This window comes from Rhinopithecus bieti, unplaced genomic scaffold (genome assembly GCF_001698545.2).
Source record: "Rhinopithecus bieti isolate Rb0 unplaced genomic scaffold, ASM169854v2 scaffold_5260, whole genome shotgun sequence".
NCBI lineage: Eukaryota > Metazoa > Chordata > Mammalia > Primates > Cercopithecidae > Rhinopithecus > Rhinopithecus bieti.
In genome coordinates, this window is record NW_016805896.1 from 764,104 (window position 1) to 784,651 (window position 20,548).

The following is a 20,548-nucleotide window of genomic DNA, read 5'->3' on the forward strand; positions in this document are numbered from 1 at the left end:
GGCAACAAAGCAAAACTCGGTCTCAAAAAAAAAAATTTTCATATGACTCGATACACTGATTCAACTATCCACTTGGTCTCTGCTCTTTAGTTGCACATTATATTTAGCATTTGACTGATTTGAGAAATACAGACTGACACTGAAACAGTCTTCATATTTGAATTAGTGAATACATTCTTGCTTTAAAGTTTTATATAATCTCCTTATTTTTGATATATAGTTGTAGAACTGTATAAATAAATCAAAATCATAAATCTAAAGCTTACTCTGCTGTTTGCATGTCAAAAAGTAAATATTTACCATGTTAATGTTTCAGCATCTTTCAGAACACACCTAATTTGTTGCCCTAATGCTTTTCTTTACTTATTTAGATATGAGAAAATACATCATGTGCTAAAATATTGGTCTAAATCTAACTTTAGAATTTTCTCCACAGATATTTTTAAAGTAAAAAAAAATTCATGATCCACAGTTAGCCCTCTGCTCGTTTGATTTTGTGTACTTTCCCTGAGGGTATAGGATAATATATAGCCAGGTTGTGATGGCACACAGTTTTGTATCCCTAGCCCAAATAGCTCTCCTGAGACTCAGGTGCGATGCCTAGCTGCATACTAAAAATGTTTTCTTGGATGTCCCACAGACAACCCACATATGACATACCTCATGCTGGACTTTCCTCCCAATCTGTTCTTATTTCTATTTTAACGAATAGCTGCACCAGCTTTCCAGCTGCAGGGGCTGGAAACTACACAAGCTGGAAAGTTATTGTAAATTCCTTTGTTTCCCCAGATTCTACACCAAATTAGAAACCAACTATTAGAGAATGATTTCCTTCGTTGCTGTATGTTTTTCCTTCTCCTTCCTGACATTGCTTTAGAATAGGCTATCATCGGTTCTTCCTGAATTACTGTGATGGCATCGTAAGTGGTCTCTCAGCCTCCAGTGTCACTCTTCCCAGGCCAACCTGGACTTGGAGTGCAGGGGTGACTGAGCATGTCACTCCCTGACTTAAAAGCCTTTTAGGGTCATGTTCAAATTCCCAAGCATACAATATATTTTTTAATCTCTTTCTTGTGTCATTTCACTGACCTGACCACAATCACCTCACCACATTCCTCTCCCTTGCCCCGACTTTAGCTCCAACTGTTGCAAAAAAGAGTTGTAATTCTCCTTTTAACATAATAATGCTTCATTCTCTCATCAGTTGCACAAGCTGTGCTCTTCACTTTTCCTCCCTTCTTTAACAGTCATCTCAATAGTCATATCTAGAATTGGGTTTGTGTTGACTTTTTAGTTTCATTGAGCGACGCTGCTCCCTCTGTTTCCTCAGGAGACTGCATATATCTAATCAGAGCTGTTTTACAATGACTTGAAATTGTTGGTAACTTGTTCATCTCATTATTGAACTACTTGAAGTTAAGACTATATTTCTGATTACTATTTTTGTTCTAAGTGCTAATATAGCATCTGGAGTATAGTAGACACTCAATAAATATATTTTGCTGACTGAATAGAAGATAATAATAGCTAATACCTACTAGTACTTATATGTTGCCAGGGATTGTTCTAAGTCCTATATATTTATATATACACACAATCCTCACAACAAACCTATGAGGTAGGTACTATTACTAACCCCCTATTGAACCGATAAGAAAAGTGAGGCATAATCAAGTTAAGAAAAATATCTAGGGTCACAACAAATAAGCAGAAAATCTGAAAGTAGGCTACAGGAAGACTTTAGTTTGGCTCCAGAATCTATGCTCTTAGCTACTATCTGTGAATAAATAAGGTTTGTAGTTTAATTGAAAACGTATTAGTTGCCTCAGAAAAGTTTTAGTTATCTTATTGCTAAATCTAGTTTATATAAATACAGCCTCATTAACAGCACTTTGAATTTGTCAGATAGATATAGTTCTGCTCTACATAGCAGCAAATACTCGCTTTCTATAGTGACTTTGCTATATTCCTGATTTCATTTCTGTCTACCAACTCACTGGTCCTTGTCCATTTCCCTTGTACAATGTTCTTCACTGTCCAGTAGCCACAATTTTGCTAGCAACTATCTTTAGAGTCATGTGTTCTCTTCCTGTTTTTATGATTACCTGTATCTCTCTTGGCATCCAATTAATCCTTATTTTTGGCAGAATATCTTTGATATTACAACTTTTCGTTCATTAAAATTTAATTTCCTTTTGAATATGATGTAGACCACTGGCTGGATGCCTAGATCAGAAGATGATGTGGATCTTAAGAACTAGTCATTTTGCATCTCATTGTCTGGCAACTGGGACCACACCCATGCTGCTTTTACATTGCATTTAACCCCATTTGGTAACTTGCTATTTCGATCCTTATGTCCTCAGTGGAGAGCTGCAATTCTAGTAAAGACAAGATTTTTTTAAAAAGTAGGAAAATTGAAATAATAACAAGCTTTCTTTACTGCTTGATGAGACAATATGCTGCTGGTTTGGGAGTTTAGAATGAAAAACATAAAGAATATTTTACTATTAAGAAATGTTTTAAAGCACTTATTACAATTGAAAGTTTTGGAATCGACATAAAAATGTACAATAGTGAGCTGCAGCTTGAGTGTCTGTTATAGCCACTGCTTCATGTATTATGTTTTAATGCACAATGTTATTTTAAATTTATTTTCATTTTATTTTGTTTTCCCCTTGCCTCTGGGCATCAATTATTTTATGCATGGTATCTTTGCCATATTATAAAATTTTAACAAAGTGAAATGTTTCTATCATATTTCTGTACATTTTGGGTTTTCTTTCTTGAGCACTGAGGTCTTTTTTATTTTTATTTTTTTGAGAAGGAGTCTCGCTGTATCGCCCAGGCTGGAGTACAGTGGTGCGATCTTTGCTCTCTGCAACTTCCACCTCCCGGGTTCAAGCGATTCTCCTGCCTCAGACTCTCAAATCACTAAAGTCTTATTTGTATTTGTAATCTCAGGTTTTAGTATGAGTTTTCTTATATTGGTTTTGTAAGTTTTGTCTTACCTTTTCTTTAAATAAGTGTGTTTAAATCATCTGAAACTAATGTTTGTATATGAAGTAAAAAAGGTTTCCAACTTAATACTCTAAGGTAGTAGAAAGTTATTTCAGTATTATTTCTAAACAATTCATCTTTTAAAAAACTGTATTGGACTATCGTGTAGTTTTCTCACAAATGTCTGTGCAAATTTTATATATATATATATATATATATACACACACACACACACATATTTTTATTTCTGTCTACCAACTCACTGGTCCTTGTCCATTTCTCTTGTACAGTGTTCTTCACTGTCCAGTAGCCACAATTTTGCTAGCAACTATCTTTAGAGTCATGTGTTCTCTTATTGTTTTGATTATTACCTGCATCTTTCATTATTACCTGTATCTTTGATTACCTATATATAGTATGTACACATACACATTTAATATAGACTTGTTTATTTCCAGTGATCTATTTGTCTACTCCTATTCCTATGCTAATAAAATATCAATATAATTACTTACCTTGTAATATCTTACAAGGCAAATAAATGTTGTCCACTCTTGATATTCTTTTTTTCCTTTATTGTACTATTCTTGGTTATTCTTGGAAATTTATTTTTTTATATGAACTTCCATATCATTTTATTAAATTTAAATTATTGGTATTTTAGTTATAATTGCATTTATTGTTAAATTTTAAGACTTTCTATTTTGATTGTATAAATCATCCAAGAAAATAGAATGTATTCCCTTTCATTACAACTTCTTTTGATCGCTTCTTCAATCATTTGTTTTCTTTATATAGATCTGAGACTTTCTTGTTAAATTTATTTCTAAAGATTTTATGTTTTGTTGCTCTTGCAAATATCTTTTGTTATTTTCTTTTTAAATTACTTATTGCTAACATAGAGAATAAATATTTATTTCTTCCTTATTGTAAGCAGAAGTTTTTCACTCATTGCTAAAACAGAGGCTAAATATTGATTTCTTCTAGCTTCTTACATTCAGAACTTTAGTGAATTATTACATTGAGTGTAGAGATTTTTAAACTTAGAGTCTCTTGAGTTTTCAAAGTATAAAATTGTATAATATGCTCAACAAAGAAAGTTTTATATATTCTTTTTTGTTATTTATAAAATTTTATATTTTTCTTTGATTATATTTACTAGAATCTTCACATCAATGTTCAATAATAGAGTGTTTCCCTGTGCAATTTCCAATTGTAATTGTAATGGTTTTTGTGTTTCAATATTTGGGTTAACATTAGCTGATTTTTAAGTAATTGCCAATATATGTCAGCAGTGTGTTACTTTTTCTATTTTATTCAGAATTTCTTTTAGGAATGTATGAAATGTGTCAAATGCCTTTCCTATTTCTAATGTTATAATCGTATGATTTTCTTCCTCTGTTTGTTTGTGTAATTGATTATGTTATCAGGTTTCCTGAAATAGACTTGGGTCATGGGGTATTAATCTTACTACACAGAACTAGGTTCTATTTATTCATATTTTACTTTAAAGTTTTCATTGAAATAATTAAAATTGGTCTTTATTTTTGTTTGATCTTTATTAGGTTTTGACATGAAAGTTATGCTGTCTTCCTAAAATCAACTGAAGAATTTTCCATGTCATTTTAGCTTTTACATTGTTGAATATTTTAAATAACTTTGAAAATATGTGTTCTTTAAAAGTTAGAGGCTAGATAGAATTTGCCCTGAATCCCCTAATTCAGGTTATTTTCAAATAGTATATCTTTCATCACATTTCTGATCTCTTTTTAGCTAATTGATATAGTACTAATTTTCCATGTCTTAGGTCCAGTTTGGTAATTCAGATTTTGCTAAGAAATATGTTATTACCTGTCACTTTAAAATATACTGCCATAATTTCAATTATAATTTTTCCATTTCAAATATAATTTTTTAAATTTAATGTCTTCTATAAATGATGTGCCCCTCTTCTCAGTACTAATGCTGCATTTTTTTTTTTTTTTTTTTTGCTACTCATCCTCTCCTTAATCAGTGGCTTATTTGTTTCATTGGTATCTTCATGGATTTTGAACTTTTATTCATTAATTTTATATAATTTATGCTTTGATATTTTACATTAATTTCATCTTCCAATTGTTAAAGTAAGTGTAACTGAAATTATTTCTGTTTTCTTATGAGGACTATTTTTAAAGATATGCATCAATCTTTAATATTATATGGCACTAATAGACTGGTATTTCCTAAGTACAGGCCTTGCCATGTCTCATTACTCTCAGATAGTGGTTTTTCTTATATATGCTTTTTATTTTTATTTTTTATTTTTATTTATTTATTTTTATTATACTTTAGTTCTGGGTACCATGTGGCATACGTGCAGGTTGTTACATATGTATATTTTGTGCCATGTGGTGTGCTGCACCCATCAACTCGTCAGCACCCATCAATTCTCTTATATCATGTATAAACTCTCCAATGCAATCCTCCCCCCTCCCCCCTCCCCATGATAGGCCCCAGTGTGGATGTTCCCCTTCCGAGTCCAAGTGATCTCATTGTTCCAGTTCCCCACCTATGAGTGAGAACATGCAAGTGTTTGGTTTTTCTCTTCACTTGTGATAGTTTGGCTAAGAATGATGGTTTCCAGCTGCATCCTGTCCGCTACAAAGGACGCCAAACTCATCCTTTTTTATGGCTGGCTAGTATTTCCATGGTGTATATGTGCCACATTTTTCTTAATCCAGTCTGTCACAGATGGACATTTGGGTTGATTCCAAGTCTTTGCTATTGTGAATAGTGCTGCAATAAACATACGCTGCTGGATGTGTCTTTGTAGAGAATAATTTATAATCCTTTGGGTATATACCCAGTAGTGGAGATGGCTGGGTCATATGGTACTATCTAGTTCTAGATCCTTGAGGAATCACCATACTGTTTTCCATAATTGGTTTGAACTAGTTTTACATCCCAGCACAGGTGTAAAAGTGTTCCTATTTCTCCACATCCTCTCCAGCACCCTGTTGTTTCTGATTTTTGAATGAATTTGCCATTCTAACTGGATGTGAGAGTGGTATTCATTGTGGTTTTGATTTGCAATTTCTCCTGATGGCGAGTGGATGATGAGCATTTTTTCATGTGTCTGTGGTCTGTAATGAATGTCTTCTTTTGAGAAATGTCTGTTCAATATCCTTTGCCCAACTTTTTATGGGGTTGTTTTGTTTTTTTCTTGTATATTTGTTTGAGTTCTTTTGTAGATTCTTGGATATTAGCCCCTTTGTCAGATTGATAGATTGCAAAAATTTTCTCCCATTCTGTAGGTGGCTGTTCCTCTGATGGTAGTTTCTTTTGCTGTGTAGAAAGCTGCTTTAGTTTAAATTGAGATCCCCATTTGTCAACTTTATGCTTTTGCTGCGTTGCTTTTGGTGTTTTAGACATGAAGTCCTTGCCCATGCCTATGCCCTGATCAGTACTACCTAAGTTTTCTTCTAGGGTTTTTTATGGTTTAGGTCTAACATTTAAGTTCTATCCATCTTGAATTAATCTTTCGTATAAGGAGTAAGGGAAAGGATATCACCACCGACCACCACAGAAATACAAAAACTACATCAGAGAATACTATAAACACCTCTATGCAAATCAAACTAGAAAATCCTAGAAAAATGGATAATTTCCTGGACACAGTATACACTCTCCCAAGACTAAACCAGGAAGAATTAAGTGAATCATGATATAGACCAATAGCAAGGCTCTGAAATTGAGGCAACAAATTAATAGCCAAAAAACTCCACCAAAAAAAGTCCAGGACCAGAATGGATTCACAGCTGAATTCTAACCAGAGGTACAAGGAGGAGGCTGGTACCCATTCCTTCTGAAACTATTCCAATCAATAGAAAAAGGGGAGGGGGTTGGGGGGAATCCTCCCCTAACTCATTTTAATGAGGCCAACATCATCATGTTACAAGCCAGGCAGAGACATAACAAAAAGAAAAATTTTAGACCAATATCCTGATGACAATCGATGGCAAAAATCCTCAATAAATACTGGCAAACCTTGGATTCAGACAGCACATCCAAAAGCTTATCCACCATGTCAAGTGGGTTCATCCCTGGGAATGCAAGGCTGGTTCAACATTCGCAATCAAGAAACATATCCAGCATATAAACAGAATCCAAAGTCAAGAACCCATGATTATCTCAATAGATCCAGAAAAGTGCTTTTGACAAAACTTCAACAGCCCTTCATGCCTAAAAACGCTCAATAAATTCGGCTATTGATGGACGTACTCAAAATAATAAGAGAGCTATTTATGACAAACCCACCTAATATCATACTGAATGGGCTAAAACTGGAAAATATCCCTTGAAAACTGGTAGAAGAAGGGATGCCCTCCTCTCAGCTCTCACCACTCCTATTCAAACATAGTGTTGGAAGTTCTGGCTAGGGCAATCAGCAAAGAGAAAGAAATAAAGGGATATTCAGTTAGGAAAAGAAAAGTAAATTGTCCCTGTTTGCAGATGACATGTATTGTAATATTTAGAAAACCCATCGTCTCAGCCCAAAATCTCCTTAAGCCTGATAAGCAACTTCAGCAAAGTCTCAGGATACAAAATTAATGTGCAAAAAATCACGCATTCTTATAGCACCAGTAACAGACAAGCAGAGAGCCAAAATCAGGATGAACTTCCATTCACAATTGCTTCAAAGAGAATCAAATACCTAGGAAACCAAACTTACAAGGATAGTAAGACTCTTTCAAGGGAAAACTACAAAACCACTGCTTCAGTGAAATAAAAGAGGCACAAACCAAATGGGAAGAAACTACCATGGCTCATGGATAGGAAGAATCAATATCGTGAAAAATGGCCATAAACTGCCCAAGGTTATTTATAGAATTCAATGCCATCCCCTCCAAGCTAACCAATGAGTTTCACTTTTTTTTCACAGAATTGGAAAAAACTGCTTTAAAGTTCATATGGAACCAAAAAATAGAGCCCAGCATTGCCAAGACAATCCTAAGTCAAAAAAAGAACAATGCGGAGGATCACGCTACCTGACTCAAACTATACTACAAAAAGCTACAGTAACCAAAACAGCAGGGTACTGGATACAAGAACAGAGATATAGTACAATGGAAAGAAAACAGAGTCCTCAAGAAATAATACCACACATCTACAGCCATCTGATCTTTGACAAACCTGAGAGAAACAAGAAATGGGAAAGGATTCACCTATTTAATAAATGGGTGTGGGAAAATATGGCTAGCCTTAAGTAGAAAGTCTGAAAACTGGATCCTTTTCTTCCTTGTTTCTAAACAGTTTTTACTTTACACCTTTAGCAATCATTTAGGTATCTTCAAGTTTATGGACATCATGTCTACTCATAAATTGTAATTACCTAATATGACTTTACCTGTGTAGGTAAACTTAAAGTTCCACTTGAGCTGATAATATTTTTGATATTCCTGCATTCTTTCTGTTTTCATTTATACATTTTGCCTTGCTAATCCTTTTATGTTGTCTTTTTAATTTTTTTATTTTTGTGAATACATGGGAGATGTATATACTTATGGGATACATGAGATGTTTTGATACAGACATGCAATGTAAAATAAACACATCATGAAGAACGGAGTATCCATCCCTTCTAGCATTATCCTTTGATTTACAAACAATCTAATTAAATTCCTTATTTAAAAATTTACAGTTAAGCTGTTATTACTGACCATAGTCACCCTGCTGTGCTATCAAATAGTAGGTCTCATTCATTCTTTCTGTTTTTTTGGTACCAATTAACCATCCCCACCTCCCCCCAGCGTCCCACTACTTTCTTCAAAAAACTAAAAATTGAGCTACCATGTGATCCAGCAATCACACTGTTGGGTATATACCCAAAAGAAAGGAAATTAGTATATATTGTCTTTGTTTTTCACTTTGATTTCAGTGAGTTTCTTAAATAGCCTGTAGCTGAGTTTTTTCCTTGTTCGTTTTGTATTTTTACCCAACACTACTCCTTGGCTACAGTTTTGTTTTTTAATTCAGTTTTTATCATCTAATCGATAATTTAGTAAATGACTAATATATTCAGTTTTATTGTTTTCATAGATACCATTTTCTCTAAAAGAAACTGTCCTTCTGTAAGTGTTTCTCCTCCCCCAACACTCATCTGAAAGAAATTTACAATATTTATACTTTTCTTTGTATTCCTAGGCTGAGACATTTTACTCTTTATTTCCTTCACTCAAAACTTTGAGTTTTGAAGTCACTGTAATAATAGCTATGACTTTCTCATGAGGATTAAATGAAAAATGTTTAAAGCATTACTTTGATATATAAGCAGTCAGTAGCCACGTAGAATCCACAGTAGGTATTAATTTCTATGATTATTTTAATTAATTATATTACATTACGCTAGTACATTTATCTGCTAGTAAATACAAGGGACGTTGATCGCTATTATTTATTTTCCTCTTTATCTTCCCTGTCTTTGGATCTTTTGTGCTATCTTTTGAAAAGTTGGGTACATGGGTAATATACCCTCAGACTCTTTGCATGTTCTCAAAAGTCTTCCTTTAACCCTAAAAGGTGAATGACACCTTATCATGGTTCTAGGTTCTTGGGTTATAGTCCTTGAATTTCAGGGATCTTCTAGATGTTTTTCCATTAAATTCTTTCTTCCAGTGTTGCAGGTGAGAAATTACATGTAAGTCTGATAACTTTCTCCTTTTCACATAATGTATTCCTTGGACGTGGAATAGTTTTTTTTTTTTTTTTTTTTTTTTTTTTTAATCCTTGGTGTTCAGGCATGTTGCCAGGATGTATGATGTTTATTATCTCCTTGTATCTTTTCTCCATTATTAAAATATTTCTTCTACTTGATTTTTCAATCTACTATAGGAGACCTCAACAGAATCCAAGCACTCTTTAAATTCATCCACTGAGTCATTTACGTTGCAAATCCTAATTTTTAAAATTACTTTGTTTCATGCTGTTTACTCCGGGAAGTCCTTTCTTTGTGTTGGACTTCTAATTCTGATTATATATTTTTACTTAAATCATCAGCTATCTTCTACGGAAGTTTTCTATCACCAGCATGTGTTTGTTCTGACTTTCTTTCTCTCTCTCTCTCTGTTAGTGATTGGACCGTTTTGGATATACTGTTATATTACTTTAAAAATCATCTCTGTTGGAGTAGCCTGTAGCCCTAGTGGCCATTGTGTCACAAGTATCGGATCCTCTGTATTCACCAGATCACTCTCTGATGCTTGTCTCAGGCTCTCACTCCATCTGTAATTGAGAAAAGCCGTATCAGATCTCCATTCCGAGACTCTAGCCAATGCTTTGCTGACACTTTCCTGGTCTTTGACTTGGGAAAGACGGAGAGATGGGAGCTTGGAACAGCGGAGCAGAGGTCACCTCCCTAGAATTTTCAGTTCCCAACATATAAACCCCCAGCCCCGCTCCCCACGCACACATTTTTATCACATTTTAAGGACATATCTATAGTTTTACTTAAGGGAAGCTTTTGTTTTGGAGGGGTCACCAGTTCCAAGCACCTGGATTTCTTTTAAGGATATGAATTCCTAAGTCATTCCCATGTTATAGTTAATTGACGGATTTTCTGTTTTCATCTTCTCTGTGTGTTTGCTTATAAGTATGATGTATATGTTTATCTGGGATGGCAAAGGCTATACATTTGTAGGCATGGTAAAATGAAATGCACAGTAGAGAGGAAGCCTGTGTTTTCTTGTTGTGTCTCTCAGCTTGTGTGTGGAGACTGGTAAGTGAGAAACAGTTGTCCCTTTCCTTCCAGAGCTGCCACTTCTGTGACTTTAGTTGCCTTGCCCACTGTTTCTTATCATTTGAGGAGCAGTAATTCCTTAGTCCTCCAACTTCTACTTCTGGTGTTTTGCAAGGGCTCCCCTCTCATGAAAGATTTTGGATAATAATGTTTACCTTGGGAACCATCACCTGGCAGAGAATTTTGGACTTAATTCCCTAATGAATGAATTCTACCTTATTAGAACATTTTTATGATTACTGGGCAAATTAAGTAGAATGCATAATTCCAGGAAGATAGAAATATTGTTTTGGTTTCCATCATTTCTCCAGCACCTAAAATAGTGCCTGGCACATAGCAGATGCTGGCAAATGTTTTTTGAATAGAAAATTGGATTTAATAATACAATTAGACGCATGGATGTGTGAAAAACATATGATAGAGATTGTTCTTGTCTGCATAAAGCATAAAATTGTGTTTATATTATCCCTCTTACAGTATAAGAAATTATACATATGTTAATCTTAAAATGTCTAGAGAAATGTAGCACAAACTACTTGGGCTTAAGGGTTTATTATATTGCTCATCTTACATTTGTTCTCTGCCATTCTCTGTGGTTATTTTAAAAATATGCATACATTTTTGCATATTGCTTTGCTGTTCTCATTCTAGGATATAAATACGACCAGCAGGGCCCCCAGCTATGTGTAAGTCATTCACAAAGACCACTACCTCAAATACATCTTTGTTTTCCCCTTTAAAATAAAGGATCTATCTGATTATCTGAACTAAATTAAACTGAACTAACTAAATAAATTATCTGAAATAAAGAGGAAAAGTAATTCAAACATGAGATACAGTATTGGGGTCTGACATTTTTCACATTCTTTCCTTATCAATGACAATTTTAAAGACCCTTTTACCCCACATGGGCTTATTAAAATAGGACATTTTTAATTAAAATATGGTTCTTGCTTCTTCATTGAAGAAATATTACATCCAGCACAGTTTGGGGTGAATTAGTCAGGTAAAGGCAGCATTCTGTTTGGGATGCTGCTCATCTTGCTTGCCATGGGTACCAGGTCAGTGTAGAGTCATTCCTTGGTATCCAGGGAATTGCTTACAGGACTCCTGTGGATACCAGAATCCATGAATGCTTATGTTCCTTATATAAAATGGTGTAATATTTGTAAATAACCTATACACATCCTCCTGTATACATTAAATAATCTTTAGATTACTTATAATACCTAGTATAAGTTAAATGCTATGTAAAGAGTTGCTATGTTATATCGTTTAGGGAATAATGACAAGAAAAAATGTCTGTACATGTTCAATACAGGCACAACTATCCATTTTCTCTCTAATATTTTCAATATGTGGTTGGTTGAATTCATGGATGTGGAACCCATGGATACAGAGAGCCAACTGTGGTTGTCTTTGGGGGTCCACCCAATTCAGATATCCAGAACAAAACCTGAAGAGGTTCTTTAACTCTGTACTTTATAATGACAACCAGATAAGTTGAGTATTATCAAGTCACAGAATGAACTGAAAATTACATGATTAATTTAAATAGAAATATATGTATGTTTTATATATAAACATATTACAAATGATATGGATTCGTATTCTCATATTAAATTCATTTTTTAAAATAGAAAGTACTTTTGTGGCTAAGTGAAATGTAAGGCTAGTCCTTCATAATCCAGGTCAGGGTTGGTGAACCTTGTCTGTGTCCTGCATTACACACATTTCATTCTGCTTCAAGGCATTTAATCATAGCCACATAGAATCCACAGTCTGCGAAAGTACTCAAGAGTACTTTAGGCCGTCATCATTCACATTCATTTCTATAGGCCAGTTATCCCTCTTTTTCATTGCATGAGACTTGAAGCAATTCCTTCTGTATTTACCAATTCTTAAAACGCCTGCCACCTCTTTTGTGCTATAATGTTTTCTCTCTCTTTGTAGGGTGCTTTTACTCTGTGACATCTAAATCTGTGTCCTTCTCCATTATAGTCAGTCACTTTCACTTGACGACTGGCAGTATGAACGTTTTACAGAACTTCTCTCTACAGAAGGGAGAATTGATTCCAAATCTAGTACAATAAAACCAACCCCCTTACTTCTCACGTTAATATCAAACATTTCTTTGCACTGTGGATTTTACTCTTTGGCTATCACCTGTATGATTGCTGGTTGTAGTCCACTGTCTTTTTCTAGAACACAAGTCTGCAGTTGATAACAGCTAACATTTTTTGAACAATTACCCTGTGCAAAGACTTGTTATAAATGCTTTACCTCTATCAATTCATTTAATCCTTACACCAACTCTATGAAGTAGATTTTGTTATTTTCCTCATTTTTATAGATGAGGAGCATGAGGTAGAAATTAAACAATTTGTCCAATTCATACGTTTAGTTAAAAGAGTAACCAGGATTGAGATCCAAGCAATCAGGATCTCAAGTCTGCACTGGTTACCGAATCCTGAAAATTGTTTTTAGCCTGGATAAAAGTGCCTCACCAGGAAGGAACAAATAAACAGAGGACTGAAACACAGCTGACCTAATTTACATTGAGTATAACAAATACGTGCGCTGGTATCTCCACATATTTAGTAGGCCCTCAGCCTGTACAAAGCTACTCCTCCATTCATCCACAGTTTACCCACTAACTCACAGCCAATACAACAAAAAACTTGCCCACTCGCAACAGGCTATTCTACTCTATTCTATTCTTTGATTTCTTTTTTAGGCAGAGATGGCTAGTTGTCTCCCAATACTCACTCCTCTTTCTTGAGTAAAAGTGCTGTTCAGCCAATGTAGTTTTCAGCCTCTCTCCCTCTTAGGAATGACCCAGTGACTGAGTTCCTGTCAATGAGATAAGGGCAGATGTGTATTTAGGGAATCCCTTTTGAAAAGGGGTTTAGTCTCCTTTTTCACCCTCTTGCTTAGGTAGTGGATGTGATGTTACAGTTGTATGTGTAGGCACCAGCACAGACCATGAAGAAGACAGTTGTCCTCCAGGAACAACTGTGAGGTGACCTGGAGAGATCCTGAATCTGAGTACAACTTTGAGGTGCTACTCTACCAGCTTACTTCCAGGCTTCTCTTAAATATAAGAGAATTAAACTTCTGTCTTGTTTAAGCAACTGTTATTTTAGATGTTGTATTTTACAGCTGAAGTTAACTGACACATACTCTAAGTAGAAGGGTTTTGAACTAAAGGACAATACCAAATCAGGTAAGCTGGTTAATAATAATTTGGACATAATATAATTTAGAGTACAGTTAGTTGCTTATTCTGAAATACAGATGTATTTACTTATGTCACTTTTCACATCTTCAAAACATTATCTACTAGAAAGTATAATGATCAAGGCAATAACAGAATAACTTTTTGTATTAGTTCATTCTCACACTGCTATAAAGAATTACTTGAGACTTGGCAATTTATGAAGGAAAGAGGTTTAATTGGCTCACGGTTTTGCAGGCTATACAGGCATCTGCTTCTGGGGAGGACTCAGGAAACTTACAGTCACTGCAGTAAGGGAAACAGGCACATCTTATGCGGCTGGAGTAGGAGGAAGAGAGCAAAGGGGAAGGTGCTATTTACTTTTAAACAACCAGATCATGCGAGAACTCACTAACAGGAGAATAGCAAGGAGAAATCTGCCCCCATGTTCCAATCTCCTTCCAACTGGCCTCTTCTCCAACTCTGGGGATTATAATTCGACATGGGATTTGGGAGGGGAGACAAATCCAAACCATATCAATCTTAGCATAAAAGTATTTTTTAAACAAAAATATATTCTTTGGTTCTCTTAAAAATTGGTGCCTCACTTTTTTAGGAAAATGTGTTGTCATTGCTGCTTCAATGGACAAGCATAGGATTTGGATATTTAAAAATATTTTAGGCAGACTTTTGTTATTGTGTCTTTTATTCATCTTTTTTCTAGTCCTTTTATAAAAGCACAATGTTAGCACCGATATCTAAACAAAACTTTCATTTCTACCCTTTCCCATCTCCCCTAATGAATTTGTTGCCCTCTTAAAATGAGTCAGCTGAGATCTGAGTACTTACTAGCTGATGAGCAGAATTTGCCTTTCATTGCTCTAAAAAGTAGTTGCTAGTATGACCTATTCATGCTTATTTTTACCAAATCCCTCTCCTCAAAACACAGAAGTCATTGCTACTTTTGACATGGCATGCTAGGTTTGGAAGGTTAGTTGGTTTGGGAGTGGGTAAACCTGACTTGCAGTTCTGATTTTGTTACTAAGGAGTTGAATAACCTTGAGTAATAATAGGCACTAACATTTTTCACTCCTCACTACATGGCAGACACTTGTCTTATCACTTTGTATGTATTAGCTCATTTGTCAACACAATAACCCATTGAGAAGAGTATTTGTTATCACTTCCAGTTTACAAATAAGGAATTTTAGATAGAGATTAAGTTATTTGCGCAAGGTATTACAGTTAAGCTAGACTTATAACTCAACCTGTCTACCTGCAGGTCTTGCACTCATAACCTCTACTCTGTACCTTAAGTTATGTAGCTGTTATAATACCAATTACTTATCTCTAAAATAAGGCTGATGTTTAGCCAATTCTTTTGATATATTTAAGAGTTGATGATTAACATAGTGTAAATAGATTATTGTTATTATGTATGACCTAGTTATGATCCATAGGGATCTCATATAACTAACAGTCTCCCAATACCTCTCAATGCTCTAGCCAGATGCTTTGTGAAAAACAGAATTTCTTGAGGCGACTGAAAATCTTCAGCTTTCTGATAGAGGTTATCAGCTGGCCTGGGGCAGCTAAAGCAAGTTCTAAATCATTCACGAAATGGACTATTAATTTAGACAGTAGATAACTTTGTTTCCATATGTTTTCTTTCCTGCTTCCATCTGATAGTGATACAGGGTACGTCTACCTTCCTTTCTTATGATACTGTAGTTGGCTGGATCCTTACAATATGGAATATAGTCTGTATATTGAAGTGATTTTTACCTTGCAGAATTAGAAAACTTTGATACAAACATTGCCCATTGGTGTATTAAGTTTTCATTGATCTGCTATGTTTCCATAGTGGTTTGCTAACTATTGCATCAAGATGTTTGTGAGTCTTTTCATTGCTTCTGCATTTTCCACAAGATGGCATTGTAATTGAAAGTTAAAGGTCTGTGGAATTCTTTTTTTTTTTTTTTTTTTTGGTTAAATCAACCCAATACAAAAGAAATCTAAAGTTGGCCTTAGCTACTCTTATTGGCATTGTTCACTTGGTTTTAATGAGATCCGACGTGTTTTATGGAGCATAAACAAGTTTGGTGCTTCATGCGTAAAACGTAGCTTGGTCATCTCCCTTAGTATTCTGCCATACTCCAGTAAACTATAGCATAACTCTTTTCTGTTTTACTAATCTACTCTGTTTGACATTCACCTGGCAAGTGACTTTAAAAATCATTTCACAATGTTGTTGGATTGTCACTGTTGCAGATAAGAGTTTTTAGCTAACGTAATCAAATGATACACATTTTCTGATATTTTCTTGGTTGAACAAAAAGAATAGGACCTGGAGGTTTTATTTTACTTAATATATTAAAATAAAAGTCATCACATTATAAACTTAGTGAACATAGTATCTGACATACAGTAGAGATTTGATACATGTTAAATATACAACTAAGAAATAATAGGAGTTAGTGGTGATGAAAGGCAAGAGCCACCTTAATAAATTCCTAATAAATATTTATTTAAAATTTTATATGACTGAGAAATGGTATATTTTGTATTCTCAAGAATATGGTAATTTTTTTTTTAAACATATCTGAGTATTTTAGTTTGGTTTTGGTTTAGTTTGGATTTTTCCAGGGTTAAAATCTGGGTCACTTTCAAGTGTATGCCTGCGGGAGTACTGACTGGTAAAACTCACGTTGCCTGTGGTAAAGGTGATATTTGTAAGTGCAACAGGAGGAATTATTAAGAGTCAATGACTTATGTACAGCTGAGAAAAATTTTAAGGTAAAATTAACAGTGAAAGCCTTCACATTGGACCTTGGGTGATAAGAAGAGAGAGCAGCTATTCCCAGGTGTCTTTCCCTAGAGAAGTGTGACACATGAGATTCATTTAATTGGTTCCAGCATTATATGGATCTCTCTTGCTAGCAATTAAGATAAAAGATAAGTAACAAGCTGTGACGAACACTCCGTCTTAAAGTCTGAACTTGAGTAATTAAATGTAGACAGAAAGTGTACTTTCTCTACTCTTTACAGAAGTCATGATGAAAGAAGCGATCCATTCTGACACAAAGCAGAGAATTCCATAGAGCAATTTGAGATAGAGAAGACAATCAGCAGAACATGCTGAATGGGCATAAATGAAGGGGCTTCTGCAAAAGCTGAAGGAATTTAGCTCTACCTTTGAAACAATAAAGGATTTTAAGCAGGAGAGTCTCGGAATGTGATTTATTTATTGGAGCACTCCCTTTGGCATCTGAATAGAAATGTAGTAAAAAAGATGCAGTTGAAGCTGGGAGACTGTTCTCTTTTAGGCAGATAATGAAGATAGGAACTAGAGCAGATTAGCTGGGATATAGAAGTCATGGATTTGAGAATTATTTATGAGCAAAATCCCGTCAGGGCTTGGTAATGAATTGAATGTAGGAGAGGAAGGAGGCTCAGACTGACCGTCAGGTTGCTCGTATGGGTGACTGGGTAGATTTAATTTTCATCCACTGAGTTAGGAAATCTAGGGAGAGGCGTATTTTGGGAAGATGATGCATTCAGTTATTCGGAGATTTTTTTTTTTTTATTAAATGCACATGATTTTGGAAAGGAAATTCATTAAGCTTTAGTAACTATTTAAAACTGCTAATATTGTTATTTAGGGAGGAAGGAAGTAGAGAGAGAGGGAGCTGGAGCCCTGGCAGAGAACATACCCACTTCACTGCTCTGCCAGGCATGTCTCAACCTTCGTTCCTGTATTTCTAAAATATATCCAAGCAGTGTATCTTTACCCTGCAGATGATCTAAGCTTTGGCCCAACTCTATCAATAAGCTTAGATATTGGGGGCTCATTATGGAAAGTTCTGTTGTTTAAGGAGTCAGATGATCAAAAGGGGATCACTGCAAATCTAAACTTTTTTTTTTTTTTTGAGGCGGGGTCTTTCTCTGCCGCCCAGGCTGGAGTTCAGTGGCGCGATCTCAGCTCACTTCATGCTCCGCCTCCCGGGTTCACGCCATTCTCCTGCTCAGCCTCATGAGTAGGTGGGACTACAGGCACCCGCCATCACGCCCAACTATTTTTTTTTTTTTTGTATTTTCAGTAGAGACAGGGTTTCACTGTATTAGCCAGGATGGTCTCGATCTCCTGACCTCGTAACCCTCCCACCTCGGCTTCCCAAAGTGCTGGGATTACAGGCATGAGCCACCGCGCCCGGCCTACACATTTTTAAAGAAATATTTTTCTTGATTTTTTTGAGAAAGACAAGGCATCTAGTGCCAATATCCTTATTGAGAGTGTGAGTACTAACCTTCAGAGAAGTCCTGGCTTGTTCTACAGTTGCTTTATTGTTCTAATGCAAACTTGGAAGTTCGTGGATCCACAGTGCTGACACAGGGCTCATGCAGGCTGACCCCATATGTCAGTTACTACATTTCTTGTGTAAAACATCTTCCTCTTTAACAAGCATCTTGAATTCAGTTTTAAGAAGGTTATTAAAATCTATTGATATATATATATTTTTTCCTTCCACATGAAGAAACACTGTGAGCGGTATGAGACTAACAACCTCTGTGGGTTTTATGTAAATCACAGATTCTTCCCCCAATTTTAGATAGTTAAGATTAGTGTAAGAAAATAATTCACAGGTGCTTCATTTGCTTTTAGTATCTAAAGTACAGTTGCTTTACGTGTAATTCTAGCAAAACATCCCATATGTGACCTATTCATTGTCATGAAGCTTCTGGGATATCTGTATTCTGTAATTTGAATTTGCCATTTCTAGAAGATTGAGAATATATGAGAATTCTTGCAAGATACGAGAGTTGATTCACCTGAGTCTGGGGTAACAAGAAAATTAATACCATCTTCTGTTCTGGCAAAGGTAGTGCCACATATAAAAAAGGACTTTTTGACATGCATAGAGAGTAATGAGTAATATGTGGTCATTATGGTCTTCTTTGAAACTTGGGAATCAAAGGGAAGCAAAATAAAAAGAAAATTAGCCCAAATTTAAGAGAAGAGAGAAAATCATTGTTCAAAACATTAAATAGAAAGCCATAAATCTTTCCTCCATCCCAGGAAGAACTTCATGGCATAAATAATAAGATTATTTAGTACCTTTATTATTTGATGCATATGCAATGTTACAACCTAATTTTTGGTCTCCATGCAAATAATTAAGTCTTATGTGAAACACACCTGACACCAGTAATACTTTGTGAGTAGAATAATGGGATTTCAAGTTCTTCACAAATACTATCTAATTTGATTATGGAAAAAATGTTCACATAAAAAAGATAATCACCAAGATTAATAAGACTCAAGATGATATTTAGAACCATATTTTTTTTTTCTTAGTTTCATAGCAACCAGGAACTAACTACACAGATTTCTTTTTAAATGTCTTATTGCTTTTCAGAACTTCAACACACAGTTTGGACAGATGGTCAGTGGAAAGGTTTCTTATAGAATTGTTCAGTGAATAGTAATCTTTAAGCAAATGTATTTTTCCTCAAAATTTGCATAGCAGAGGCATCAGCTAATTGCATATCTCATTTTGGAACTAAACCCAGTATGTTTAACTTTATTTTCATGGTAAGTCATAAAACTAAAGAAGATGTTTCTGTAACTGAGCTTCATAGTTATTTTCCTTTTCTTCCCCCAGTATTACCCTGGAGAACAACTGAGAGTTATTTAAGAAAACCTTGGGTATTATGAGTAATAATCCTCATAACAATAGATCAGTACATATCTGTCTGCAATTCAGTATAGAGCACAGTCAACTAAAAAGAATACTGTTTCAAGTGCACTCACCTGTTAGCATACTAAATAAACCTTAAAAAGCAACTACTTTATTTCTGGAGGCAAATTCAGCATTTACAATGCTATTAGAATGGTTCCACTTTTTATTTTCCTTGGAATTCTTTATGATGAATTCTAAGACAGAGCACATAAGAAGGAAAGTGTTTTTAGTGGCAAGTTGGAGCACATAATCTAAGAACTAGGTTTTCTACATTGAGCTTGTTTCAATTTTTAATATTGACTCACTAATCACTAAATGGAGAAGAAAAATCAATATTTATCCTCCACTATCATTATTAGAAAAAATTCTAAACTGTATATAATAAATTGTTTTTATATTTTTCCAGTTATCTTATTTGATCTCTCAGTTTCCTTATGGAACTGTAGTTCTGTTGTTTTATAATGATTTAAATTAAGGAGCTGTGAGTAGTGGCTTTAAGCAGCTATGTAATTTCTCCCAGAGCAAATTGTTATGCACAGCAAAGGATGAAACACTGTGAAATCATAAATATTATTATTCACTACTAGAAATAAATTTCAACTTTACGTTGAACATAAAAACACATTTTCATAAACAGAATGGTTTTAATAGTTTCTTGAATCTACATGTCCTGTATAAAATGATTTTTTCTCTTAGTAGTTCAATAAAACTCAAATACCATTTTTCCTAAAGATTTGGAAAATGATTTAAAAGGAACATTATTTTATGTATTTGTTTCTTTGAATAAAAATGTGATTATTTCACACTGAATGCCTC